Source organism: Macrobrachium nipponense, chromosome 16, assembly GCF_015104395.2.
Source record: "Macrobrachium nipponense isolate FS-2020 chromosome 16, ASM1510439v2, whole genome shotgun sequence".
Lineage (NCBI taxonomy): Eukaryota > Metazoa > Arthropoda > Malacostraca > Decapoda > Palaemonidae > Macrobrachium > Macrobrachium nipponense.
Window position 1 is genome coordinate 880,695 of NC_087209.1, and position 14,916 is coordinate 895,610.

A 14,916-nucleotide genomic window follows, 5' to 3' on the forward strand; every position below is an offset into this window, starting at 1 on the left:
ATTCAGCTCTTGTCTAATCTGATTATAACCATTGATAAAAACCCTACTGTTTGATAATTAGTAGCCTTACTGCAAAGGTATTCTGCAAGTTCCCAAGTTACTCAAGTTCTCTTATATACCACCAATGAGGAGGCATCAATCACCTTTTCTTGTAAAATCAAATCACTGTCACAGAGCAGAGCAAGAATATGTAAAAAATTTAACCTCAGAATGAGGAAATTAGGTTTAAAATCAAAAGTGAAAAACCAAAGTAAAGGTTTTTGTCAAAGATTTGATCAGAATATGCTTACTTAGTCAAATGTCACTTGCACTGACAGAAGACTGATAAGTTGTTATTGACTGTATATACACTTTGTTAACCTAAAGGAAAAAATATAAGCATTGCACAAATGTAAGGTCATTAAAAAAAGTACCTCAATGCAAAAAAAAAAATTTGCAACAATAAAATCCTCCCAAACTGGTATTAATTTACATTATTACATAACAATAGTGTCTGGCAGAATTAACTTTAGCATCACTAGGCATTCAGATGTCAACCATCTTGATAATGAGTGTTTCACTTTGGTTCTGAATATACTCATAGCACTATAGGAAAATAAAATATATCAACAAAATATAAACTATAGTTACTAAAATTTAACAAACAGCTTTACTTTAACGTTTCTGGCCTTCTGTATATCTTCAATACTCTGTACGAGCTTTAGCTCCAAGCTCTTAGGAGATAAGGAAGTACTTTCTCCTTCCTCAGCCTGTGCAAACTTGAAAGTACGGTGCAGGATAGCTTGCATGGAACCCACTGTATTTTCGATTGAAACCTGAAAATATCAATAAAAAAAAAAATTAATTAAAATATCCTACTTTAAACACTTATTATTACTAACCGTAATTTAACCAGACACTGAGATCTTACTGGGCTGACACTTGGAATCTAAATTCATGAATATGTACTTATATATGTTATTTCCTCCTTTGTTTATACTGGTATTTCTCCTTGATATACAGTCATGATTATTCATTGGAAGAATATGTAAGGAATTAGCTTCATGAAACTCATCTAGCAACACATTTGCCACCTGGAACCACTGATAAGCATCAATTAGCTACTTCAAAGTTTGTGTTATTCTAAAGCCTGGCCCACACTTTCAAACTTTGTTCGATGTGACATCAGGAGCGGGAAAAGTCAGAACCTTATCCGCAGTTTCTCCGCTTCTGACGTCACTTCAAACAAAAAAAAGTCTGTCAGGGAAAGTTTGACCGTGTGGCAGGGCTTAATAATTTTCCCATTATTGGCTTATATATCTTTTAAAATTTTCACTTTCTCCACTTTTTGTCTCCTGACAGTAAATGATTAAAAAGATCTTGTTAAAACTTTCCAAAGCTTAAGCATCTGCAGTAGAGGTACAGGATGACTGCACAAAGTGACACCATCACTTAAAACTAGCCAGCACCATTTGGACATCAAACTGTGATAAAGATAAGGCACAGACAAGGAAACTGAAAGTGCATGTAAGATACATGGCCACCCATTGCTCATTTTTGCTACTTGAACAAAAATTGACTGGTTTCTCCAAGAGTTCCTGGCCATGTACGAATGTCACCAAGGCCAAAAGAATGTCTAAAATTACAATGATCATGTATCTGCTCTGAGTGTTAATGAATAGCAGCATGCGAAGATCATGGCTCTCGGAATTCTAGGACTAGAGGTCTCTGACCTTTTGGATCAATGTTTTTTTTTTTGTTTCCAAAAAAGCACAGTCCAGGAAACTCTTGAACAATTTGCTTTGTCCTCAAGGTAGCAATCTACCCCGATAGGAGGGTTCTACACCCAAATGTGTCGATGTACCAGAGATACAAACAGCAAGTGACACCAAGTGCCCAATCTAGGTAATCTTTTCATTCTACCATAACAAATTAAACTTCAGTGAGAAGGCAGTAATCACCCTACCAGTCCAAAAAGAAAAAAAGGGAGGATAGTATTTACTAGATTAAAGCAGGTATACAGACAAGTCTTCCCCCACCACCACCTCTCATCACAACCAGTGGAACTCCAGTTGTGCAGCAGTGACTGATGATTCCAAGCAAGGCCAATCTTCGAGAAATTGGTGATAAAAAAAAGATAATAGAGACTGCCTGGGTTCTGACAGTTCCCTGTTTTATGTGCCAAAGGCAACTGGAGGAAGATAGCCAATAACTGACATCAGCTATCTGACAAGTTTGGGCGTCAAACCGCTTTCAGGATGGAGATGGTGGGGTTGGTGCTGCAGTCCATCAGGAAGAGTGGATTTAGTGCTACTACTTGTTTGGGCAAGGAAGGTTCTTAATTTCCAAGTCCAATGTTTCAGCCTTGCAATCATCTTCAAGTCTTATCCCAGCCCCTGGCACTAGCGGAACAGCATAAAAAGTGATATCTGGATGACTGGCTGGTGATAACAGTAGCAGTAGTTGCAAAAAAAAATTGGCCCTGTTATGCTTTGTGAATGACTGCTGGCAACAAGGAAAAACAAAGCCTTCTGGACAAAGTTTATAGAATGACAGGTGCTGTTATGGCAGTCTACTGGTTGATCCCTCAAATCTAAGCAAAAGAATCTATCAAAGATCTCACTATCTAGTCATGTACAGTATTGTAGAGGGATGGCATAAAAGTCAATAACAAAGACATCCCAGCTTTCAAGAAGTAACTTGTCAATTCACTTGACATAACCCCAAGCTATCTTCAACTAGAATGTCACTCATTGATTCATGATAGCCTACTAGAACAATTTTGACCATTTCTAGGCAATGATCACATCAAACTACTATGGATGAAGCAGTTAGAAAATGCAACAGCTTACTGGCTTTAAATGGATCTGAATATTGGGACAAACAGGTTAGACCTGCAACAAGTTCTGAAGCAGACCTGCTAAACTAGCCAATTATCCATAGATTTTACCTAACCTAACCTAAAAGTTTGGATTATACCTGAATCACAACATTAACTACAAACGAAGCCAGTGGCTTATTCTGACTGATGCTTAAGTACTACTGTATTCAATAGTATACTTCATGAAGTTTAGTTATTATCAAGCCCTAGAAACAAACAGTGCCAAAACATTTCAGCCAGAAGTTTCCAAGTTGGTGTTCGAAACATGGAGTGCTGCAGCCAACTGAGTTTGCTGGATGACTTATTAATACTTTCACAACAAGCACTTAAAACTTCTTAAGCTATGCCCAAAAGCAACATACAACAATAATGCTCACGCATTATACCTGCACAACATTAGATTGGAACACTCAATCAATGAACTTTCACTGTTGATATATTATACTTAGCACTAGGTTACTTGTGCCTATCAGGCATCACAGCACCAGTTACTGATGCAGCAAACTGGACCTTAACCTTCCATTTCCATTAGTGAAAGAGGTTGGATTTGCTGTATATGGACAAACTGAAGAGATGAAAACAAAAAAATGAATTACCTGAAGGTCATTTTTACTATGATGCATCCAAGCTAGAAGTAGAGCAGGCAAATAATCTCCCGTTCCAGTAAAGTTCACCAGGAAGCCGAGGGATACGAATCTGCAACTTTGTTCCTGTGCCATCTGAAAGGTTTTGTACATCAAAACAAAATTTAAAAGCTCCTCACTTTCAAATTCTGTACTTATCAAATACACAAACAGGTACTAATTACATTGTAATTTCTAACGACAAAGATTAATCAGAATCTTATAACAATTAAATAATTAAAAAGATGCAATCCTTATTTTCAAAAATATACATCAAGTTGACAAAAGTATATATTGCAATGCTTGTTCTATGGGTTTTAGTACCAACAGACAACCATACCAAGAATTTCAACAGATTAATACACTTAAAAAAATTGCATATCACACTCACTGGAAGTTGAAGAAGCCATTCCCATTAATTCCTTGTCATTTCCTAAGTCAGTGCTTGAAAATACAACTGTATTCACCCCATTGCTGGTGAAACCACTCCATGGCTTTGACTGCATCGCCCTCATTTGAAATTTTTAGACCACTCAGAAATCCTTTGAAATATATTCATATATGAAAAAAAAATAAGCAATGAAATATTCATTTTCTTACAACAATAAGCCCACCATTAAAGAATGAATCCAACATACAAGCTAAATTTATGACAAGCTGCATCTGACCTACAACTTACAGATGATATGATTTTCTCTTACAGCAACTACACTCACTGGCAAACGAGCATAGTTTAGTGGACCTTGCACTTTGTACCGAAGCCAAAGCAAACTATTGATTTATCTATCTGCAGGAAACATTGATAACTCCTAAATTTAGAACACTAAAACCAAACTAGACAATTTTGTCTCATGAATAGTTCTGCATAATAAAAACCCAGTTTATTATGAAGTCATCTACAAATAACCCACCCTATACCCCGTACTGGCCAGCCCTATGAGAGTCAAAACCTTTTGGCTTGGTGGTGTACTTATTAATATAACCTTAAATTATAACCTATCACTATAACTGAAAACCAAAAAAACTAAATTCACTTGATTTTTTAATCTATAAAACACTCAAACTTTTTGGACTTTGCGTTCATTTCTTTGTTACTCTTTTTTATTTTTTAAATATTCAACTGCCTCACTTCAAACCATTTCCATAAAAACAAATTAAATTTCCTAAAATGATAAACATCTTGAAGAGAAAGATAATAACCTCTTATCTTGAATAATGAAACTACAGGAGTATTCAGTTCTTCCATACAACAAATTATGATATTGTTATGATACAATAAAGTTTGTTCATACTTACCTGGCAGATATATATATAGCTGTATTTTCTGAAAGTCCGACAGAATTTTAAAAACTTCCGACACACGCAGTGGTCGGCCAGGTGGTTAGTACCCATTCCCAGCCGCTGGGAGGCGGGTATCAGGAACCATTCCCATTTTCTATTCATAATTTTATTTTTCAATGTCCCCTGAGGGGAGGTGGGTGGGTATTTGATTATATATATCTGCCAGGTAAGTATGAACAAACTTTATTGTATCATAACAATATCATTTTGTTTCATGAAACTTACCTGTCAGATATATATATAGCTGAATCCCACCTTTGGAGGTGGGAAGGGACAGAATAGAAGGATTTTGGGAAACAAATGCATGCAGATGATTTACATCTTGGTTCCACCATGTTAGCATAGCTGGCTTCGTGGTTACTGCCACGTAAGTCTGCTTGTGCTACTAGAGTTGCCAGCGAGGTAGAGACCTATATAGCTGGTGCACTCCAGATGATCTGTCAACAGGGCGAGACCACGACGTGACTAGACCATATTGACCATACCATGAGGGCTAAGAAGTAAAATAAATATATATATATATATATATATATCACCACCTGACCAACCTAGCCAAAGTTAAGGTGTGTTAACTAAGGCTTAAGAGTTAAGAAGGTCGCCGTTGTCGGCGACTCAACAACTAAATTAAGAGCTCTTCCTAACCATTTCTACAGGATAGGATGAGTGGTACTTCTTGCCCCCAAGATTGTGTCTGCAGACACGTTATGGCCCTAGCGAGCAGCAGATCTCATATGCCATCTTCACATCTCGCAGGGAGTGTGAAGTGAACACAGAGTTTGCTTCGCTAAAACATGGTACTCAGGATGTTGCTGAGTGCCATGCTCTGTTGAAATGCTTCCGAGGCCGCGCCCTCACCTCGTGAGGGCATTCAGATAAAAGATTTCAAATCTTTGTGCAAACACAATGAAGGAGCATTTTTGAAGAACTCCTTAACACTAAAGCCAGGCTGTTCTTCGATATGGGCAAGTCTGGTCTTTTTCGGAACACTGCAGATTGCCCGATTGACTTCGACTTTCTTGAGTTTTATGTAGATAAAACTTGAGAGACCCGACAGGGCACAGGACTCTCTCTGGCTCCTGCCCACTAACTTGTGCCATCCTTGCTTCCAAGCTCCTGGCCCAAGGACAAACGGGTTACCATTCTTAGGCCACAACGGAAGGGTTAGAGAGCACACCGCCTTGTGTTCTCTAAAGCCAAAACTTGTGACGATGGCTTAAAATCTCACTACCCTCTTTGTCGTATCTAGGTGGTTAGAAGAAGGCCTTCCTGATCACATGCAAGAAGTTAACCAGGTAGAGAGGTTCGAAATGCTTTGACATCAAGAACTTCAGACTACGTCTAAGTTCCATATTGAAAGCTTCGATCTGGACATGCACAGTCAGTCCGTCTGTACTAAGTCAGGTGACCGAACCAGTTGACCAGTCAGACGAATCAAGGACAGCAAGGCTGTACCCTGAAGACCATAAGGCACTATTCTTCGCTGAAGGATGAGTGTCTGGACTGCCTGGGCGATTCAATCTAAGCAAACCACCTTGGGGGTGTATCAACGCAACCCAACGTCGTCAGCGAATCAACTCCTGACTCGAGCTTCTGGTGCCAGGAGAAAGGAGCGAGGAGCAAAAAGGCGATTCAGTCCCGAAGGAAGAATGCCTGACAGTCCAACCTGGTCTCATGTTTACACGATCATCGGGGGTGTTATAAACGCAACCGACTTCGTCAACAAGAAACTCAGGGCTACTATATGTCGCCTGATCTCGCACGAGTGTCTGACTCCCGAGAAAACAGGTGAGACAAAAAGTAGATGGTGAGCGAGGTTCGAGATTCCACAGAACTCAAAGATCGTGAAGGGCTTTGTTGTTTGACAGACGCAAATCTCTGAGCCCAAAGGCCGTCAACAACATATTTGCGTATTCTTTAATAGTTGTGACTGCCAGCTTATCCATTCTTCAGACGGAAATGGAAGACGGTAATCTTATTCCTGTCAACATCTCGATAGCCTGAACGTAGTCAAGACTCAGAGCGGAGAGGTTATAGGTACCTTTCGAGTTAGAGTAGACCGACTCTCTCGGAAAAGGTCCTTGGAAAGTGAACTAGGAAGTATGTGACCTCTGTGAATCCAGGATCCTGAAGGCCAACATGGGGCGATCAGCGTCATTGTCGCTCCCTGTGACGTCATAAATCCTCTTATTACATTTCCTAAGCGATTGAAAAAAGGGGAAAAGAGACTAAATATCCATCCCCGTTCAATATCATAGGATGGCGTTTAATGTACCGATCCCGGATCGAGAATAAGGGAGCAGAGAAGAAGAAGCCTCTTCGTCCTCAACATATCGAAGAGAAGAATGAAAGAAAGGGCGTCCCTAAAGTCTCCACAACTCTCAACTTACTTCTAAAGAAAGATTCCACTTGGAAGTCAATAGTTGCTGCCGTCGATCGAGACGATTCGTACGGACTTTCGCAATCCGGTAACGAACCTCTAGAGGATCGTTACATTCTACGCCTGTTGTTATAATAGGCTTTCTCGTAAACTCGAACAGGGACCGAGAGAAGATACTTCTTAAGATATGAGAGAGCTGTGGAATATCAGAGTTGATCTGACCACTGGTTCCCAAAACTCGTTACGAGGACTGGAGGGACTACCGAATCGCTTTTACTTCTTTCAGATTAAGATCCAGGACATCTGAAACCCTATCCAGATGTCCGGCACCTTCTTTCTATCACCTCAGGTGATAAACGCACTAGAGATGTTCAGAATCATTCCTAGATCTTGAATAATATTTCAGTTTCCCGGTAGGAAAAAACTGTGGTCTGAATTGCAGTCTATTCTGGGGAAACAAACTTCTTCAGGAAGGAAATGGTCCCCAGCAAGCTCATCCATTCCCTCCCCGAGTATGCTTACTTCCCTAATAAGGCTGCGCTTTGCCTAAGCAGGAGAGCATATAAAGTGCAATGTTTTGCGGTAGACTCGTAGTTCTATACCGTGCGGTAACGAGCACCGAAAGGATTAAGAGATAACTCTGTTGAACATAGTAAGGCAAAACGAATGCAACGTTTATTCATTCACGTAAGAAATCCCCTCAATCTTAGGCTAAAGTCGTGATTGTAGGGCAGAGTTACAGTTTAGTCAGTCAATCCTGCAGGAGAGACGTAACCGCCAGCACAGAGATACGGTTAGTCAGTCATCCCGCAGGAGAGAGAGACGTAACCTACGGCGCATGACAAGCGCCCGATCTGTTACTGGCTCGGTTGGAACTGGAAGACAGACAACAGCGTGACAGCAGCAGCCAGCAGCTTACGAACGTCGTCTCTTGAACTTATGTCTGGGTTTGCCAGCTACCCTATTCTACGAAGAAATAGGTCCGTTTATTTTTTGAGCCGGAAAAAGACTCTCAAGCTGGTATATTTAAGCGAAACAGAAAACGCTAAATATATAGATTGCGTTTGTGTCGTCAGAACACTACCATACAACGGTAAAGATAAATCGGAAACTCCTGGAAGGCTGCAGGGAGTAACGATTAAATGTCCTTAAAATAGACAATACCTCTCGTTGCCATCCGAAGAAGTAACTACAGCAAGCGTATATGACTTGAACCAACCAGAATTAAAATAACGCAAGGCAAAATATGAAATTATATCACAATAAGTTTGTTCATACTTACCTGGCAGACATATATATAGCTGAATTCGAAATACAGCTACATACATCTGACAGGCAAGTTTCATGAACAAAACTTAAGAGAATCGAAGCAGGTCAGCTCAAGCTTTCTTATGTTACTGGACATAAGCGTTCATTGACGTAGTCTACAAGTCTATTTCTTGTACGAGTCTGCGATGACAATGAGAGCTCTTCCGAATCTTGTCAATAAGACTTATTCGCTTACGCAATATCAGTTTAATGAGATGTTTTGTCAATGAGAACTAACCCATTTACGGGACAAAGAGATATTTTGTCAATGAGGGGATACCCACTTACTTGACAAAAACGAAAGTATATTGTCAATGGGGGAAAGTCACTGAATTGACAAAACGTAATCCAGGGAGTCAGTCAAGCATTTAATTTTTTTCGATTCCCGTCTCAAACGAAGGAAGGGGCAAGAATCCTGTTAAGAGATGAGGGCTTACGGCAGGTAGAACGACGATGTTCAATTCGGCAGCGTAGTCGCGACTAGAAAACTAAACAAAATCTATCATCTGAAAAACCCTTTCAGATGGGCTAAAAAGCTTGCAAAATTATCCTGGGAAGAGGAAGAAACTCTCCAACCAGCTTCCTCTCCCGTATCACAACTAATGCCTGCTAAAGCTTAAAATTTATTGGCAGTATGGCAAAGGAAGTCCTGTCTTGCGCTTTCCTGAAGAGCGTCCTTTTTGATGAGTTGCCTTTGCAAGAATCCCACTGAAACGTTTGCCGAGAGTCCTGACGTGAGGACATCAGCCTTACATAACCCGTAACTGCCTTATCGCAAAGTCTTGACTGCGGTAGTGGCAACTAAATTTATTGGCCGAATGGCAAAGGTTGCGGTAGAGCAAACGAGATTCCCCTTGAGCTTTCTTAACTCCATCCACCTATGCGAAAAGCAATATTAATTGACAGAGACCTCTTGAATTCACGAAAACCCGATGTCTTGCTGGGTTTTCGAAGAAGAAGTTGTCTGTTCACTTTAAACTTCTCCGAAGCACTGCCTACTTCACATTCTTTGCAGGTGAGGTAGAAGGTATCACCGAGGTAGAGGTAAACATTCTTTAGGCCCATATCTGAAACAAGAGCTTGAAGAGTTCAACAGAAAACGTTCAGGCCAGGCACACACCTGGCGTGCGTGGTGCACGCTCGGCGTGCGCGCGCTCGGCGTCCACTGGACGCGCTCGGCGTTCCATGGAAAGCGCACTCGGCGTCCACTGGCGCGCACTTGGCGTGCACCCGCCCGCGCAGCCTGGAGTCCATCCCAGCGTCCCTGGGCGTCCGCTCTCAAAAGCTTCCTGCTACTATGACTTTCTTTTACGTATTTCTCGGTGGAAAGACGGACAAGATTCAGGCGACGTTCGCCTTCTTACTTCTCACTGAAACGCATAACGAGAGAGAGAGAGAGGACGTGAAGCGTCCTCTTCTATAAAGCTTCTATTTAGAGGGCGCGAGTCCTTCCGAAAGCTCCAACCCTGCATGGGGAGGACGCTTCGGAGGACGAGAAGCAATCTTTCAGGATTCGTGCACGCGCACGCACTTTGGCAGTCTGGGATTTTCATCAGAAACTGCCGAAGGCACGCCAGATCGGTGGGGGTTCCTTGTAACCCTCCTTAGGCTTTCGACATGCTCCCTCCCCGGGTCCTGGAGTCAAGCAGAGGTCCCGGCCTAGAGGCGAAACGAGGCCGATCTGACGCACCCTCCACTACACAAGGGGTATCCACTGCACTTCTGCACTTCACTTTTACTCTCTAAAGCAAGCACTTTCGATTCTAAGATACGAATCGAAAGAGTATCAGAGAAAGGGTAATTCCTCTACAGACACTGCTTAGGCCCGAGGCAACACTGCAGGGTTAGGAGTAACAAGTTACAGAAGTAGCACTTCACAGCAATGAAGAGAGCGAGGGCACCTCTCGTAGACATATTCATAGCCCGTAAGCCTACTACAGGGTTAGGCAAAATAAAGTCTACAGGAAGGTTAGCAGGTTCACTACCCTGACTTTTGTTACTGATTAATTGCGTACATACGAATCATACGTCTTCCTTACGGAATTAGACATGTTTACTGATTAATTGCGTACATACGAATCATACGTCTTCCTTACGGATAGCAAAGTCTCACACTCCTTACATGACAAATCTCAACAAAGAAGCAAGCCCATACCCCTCGTACATACAAGTGCGGATCTACCAAAGCTTTCGGTAGCCACACCTATCTTGGCAGACAACCCCGTCTGAAACTAGCCTAACTAGATTCAGATATTTATGCAAAAATGAATTTAAGATAGCGTATGCCTACCACAAATCCCACAAATCCAAGTAAATAAATCAAGACAATAGGATACTTAGCGGCAATGAAAGTTTCCAAATCCCTAAAGACGGAGGTACTGAAAACAGGTGTTTTCAGCACCAGCGACAGAAAAAAATTATGAATAGGAAAATGGGAATGGTTCCTGATACCCGCCTCCCAGCGGCGGGGGGAGAACTGGGTACTAACCACCTGGCCGACCACTGCGTGTGTCGGAAGTTTTTTTAAAATTCTGTCGGACTTCAGAAAATACAAAGCTATATATATATCTGACAGGTAAGTTTCATGAACAAAATTAAAATTAAAAAGCAGTACTTTTCGCAAAGCCAAGGACAAAATACTAGAACTCAGTGCTGTAAGTATGTCCAATGAATATTACTCAACAAACCAGAGGTGTTCTTAGCGTATTTACAAAAACAATCTGGAAAATGTGAAGTTTGCTAGTAGACATTTGTCATTTTACTATTAAAGTCTTCTTTCAATTTTTTAATTAAAAATGCAAGTATGGTTCAAGATGTCTTAAATTAAATAAAGATGAAAAAATCTTACAGTACAAAGCTCAATTCTAAGTGTGCTAAACACTGCATCTTTTCCTACATCCACTATAGTTAGATTCACATCAGCTGTGGCACCACCTGATGTCTAGGCCAGTCCCTTACGATTCTCCTGATTGGCTGTTTGATAGGCCAATCACAGGGCTGGAAAATTCCCAGTTTCTCAGAGAGTTCACATAGACAGTTAGTATGTTCACCTCTCCTAAGGGATACCTTTGAAAGATGTATCCCTCAGGAGAGGTGGAACATACATCCTGCCTATTTGAACTCTCTTGACAGACTGAGAGTTTACAGTCCCTGTGATTGGCTTATCAACAGCCAATCAGGAGTGTCATAAGGACTGGCCTATACATCAGATGCAAAATTGATGTTAATCTAATATAGATAACTAGTATACTTAGAAAGTGTAAATACATCTCAACCTTCATTCTTTTAACCCTCTTACGCCGATTGGACGTATTAAACGTCGAGTCAAAATGTCTCCCGTATGCCGATTGGACGTATCATACGTCGGCTCAAAAAAGTTTTTTTTAAAAATTCGCGGAAAAAATACTTATAGGCCTACCAGCCGAAAACTTTTGTATCACACGCGCCTTGGGGGATGCTGGGAGTTCACGGATCAAGGCATTGTTTTGTTTACAATCGCTACGCAGGCGCGGCAAGCGCGAATTTCTTTCTTATCGCACTAAAAAGTATCAGTGACACATCATCCGGAAATTATTTCGTCACTTTGACATAATTATTGCACCATTTTAAATTATCCTTTACATGAAGTATTATATATGAAAATGTGCGCAATTTCATGCACAATACAAATAAAAAATACTCATGATTGTAGCTTTTATCAATTTTTGAAATATTTTCATATAATAACGATATTTGCAAAAATTTCAACCTTCGGTCAACTTTGACTTTACAGAAATGGTCGAGAAACGCAATTGTAAGCTAAAATTCTTATATTATAGTAATATTCAATCATTTGCCTTCATTTTGCAACAAATTGGACGTCTCTAGCAATATTTCGATTTATGGTGCAATTTATGAAAAAACTTTTTCCTTACGTTCGTGCGATAACTCTTCCGATAAATTTTTTCGTGCGATTGTCCTAATGTTTGCACCCTTTTAAATTTGCCGTTACATAAAGTTTTATATATGGAAATGTGCGCAATTTCATGCACAATACAACAAAAGACAACCATGGTTGTAGCTTTTTATCAGTTTTGAAATATTTTCATATAATACGTTTAAGTGCAAAAATTCTTCAAACTTTCGGTCAGCTTTGACTCTACCGAAATGGTCGAAAAAACGCAATTGTAAAGCTAAAACTCTTAATTCTAGTAATATTTCAATCATTACCTTCATTTTGCAACGACTTGGAAGTCTCTAGCACAATATTTTTGATTTATGGTGAATTTATGAAAAAAAAAAAAATTACGTTCGCGCGGTAACTCTTCCGAGAAAAAAATCAGAATTTTTTGTGTGCGATTGTCGAAATGTTTGCACCATTTAAAATTAGCTGTTTCATAAAGTTTTATATATGAAAATGTGCGCAATTTCATGTAGAATACAACTAAAAAATAAAAAGATTTGAAGGTTGTAGCTTTTCTCTTTTTTCGAAATATTTGCATATAAATCATGATAAATAGAAAAAAACCACGTTTCGGTCAAATTTGACTCTACCGAAATAGTTGAAAAACGCAATTGTAAGCTAAAACTCTTACGGCCTAGTAATATTCCGTCATGTTTCTTCATTTTGAAACAAATTTGAAGTCTCTAAAACAATATTGTGATTTATGGTGAATTTTTGAAAAATAATATTTACCTTCACTCCGCGCGCCGATTCGCGGCCGCAAGTCTCCGAATACGTACATGGCATTATCCTAATATTTGCTCCTTTTCATATTAGCCTTTTTATAGAGTTTTTATATATCAAAATGTGCGCAAAATTCATGATGAATACAATAAAAAAAATAATTGAAGGTTTGTAGCTTTTTCCATCTTCGAAATATGTGCATATGAAAAAATTATATATTAAATTTCGACATTCGGTCAAAATTTAACTCGTCCGAAATGGTTCGAAATCTGCAATTCTAATCTAAAACTCTTACAGTATCGTAATATTCAATCATTTGTCTTAATTTTGAAACAAATTGGAAGTCTCTAGAACATTATTTAGAATTACGGTGAATTTTTGAATAAAATATGTTTTTTGCGTCCGCCGCGTTACGAATTCGTACTCATTTTGTGATAATATTTTTCCGTGTTACTTTTATTGTTTTACAATGTATTATATATCAAAATGATCGCAATTTAGTGTACAATACAACGCAAAAGAAAGTAACTGGTTAGCTTTGACCGTTTTCTGCACAGCGTGATTTGAATACAATTATGTATGAATTTTTTTTTTTTTTCGCTACCATATATCGCATTATTTACATATGATAATGATATTATTTTTCATTTCTGATGGTTGCATTCTAAACTTCAGGCAATGAACAAAAAAAAAAAAAAGGAGCCAAAAATGAACTCTTAATCTTCAAAAGTACGCGCGCTGTAATTTTTTGAAAAAAAAATTATTTTTTTCCACTTCCGCGCTCACTCCAAACCAGGCCCGGCATACGGGAGACGTTTTGATTTTTAGGGCTCCGGCTTAAGAGGGTTAATCAATATCTATGTGATAATCATATTATTATTCTATATACTGAGGAGACCTTGATACCTAAAAAAAATAGAAAATACATACTCTTGCTTCAAACTGATTTGGGAGTAACAATATCTGCTATTGGTATAATAGTTCTCTGTACAGTGGCAGTAATTCCTCTGGTACATACATCTTCCCATTATCGCCCATAACAGGATCGCAAACTGAAAGGAAACAGAAGTATTAGGTGCATAAAGAATACTTTTTTCTTCAGTTAGCTCACTTAACACAAAAGATTAATTTTACTGCATGTATAAAAGCATTTTACTTTTACAACAGACCAGGTGATTTACTATTTTGATGCACTAGGCAGTGATATTTGAAGGGGGATGAGACATACCAAGGAATTAGGATGCTATATCTCATTATCATATTCTATTCTGCATGTAATCTAAATACATATGCTAATGACAGGAGTTTGGGGAGGGCAGTGTGAGTAAGAGAGCTGTAATATCCTTCAGTAATGATGAACTACGTAAGAGGGATACAAGTGACTCCTAACCTCTTGCCCTCCACTTCCATGTAAATGGATGTAACTGGTCAAATTGGCACTTATTGGTACATGAACCTGAGATAGGTCTATTGTCCATACATGGAATACTAGATACCTTTAATATTCGGTATGCTTTCAAGTAAAAGTTTTCCTAGAAGATATATTTCACACCTAAAAATCAACCATACATCAAGATTGGCCATCACTTCCCTCTGACTAGGAGCAAAGCAACACCACCTTAAAAGCATAACTTCACTATTTTAACAAGATTTCTGGCGACGAAAAAACCAAGTGTCAGTATGAACTATCAGGGACTTGCTCAAAAGGTATCAAGTTAGCCTAAATGTATCATTCATCAAA

General features: G+C 39.3%; 1 pseudogene; it reads right to left on the reverse strand.

Annotated features, from left to right (window-relative positions):
• Positions 1-294: 294 nt before the first annotated feature.
• Positions 295-14,916, reverse strand: part of LOC135195239 (pyridoxal kinase-like) — a 23,092-nt pseudogene continuing 8,470 nt past the window's right edge.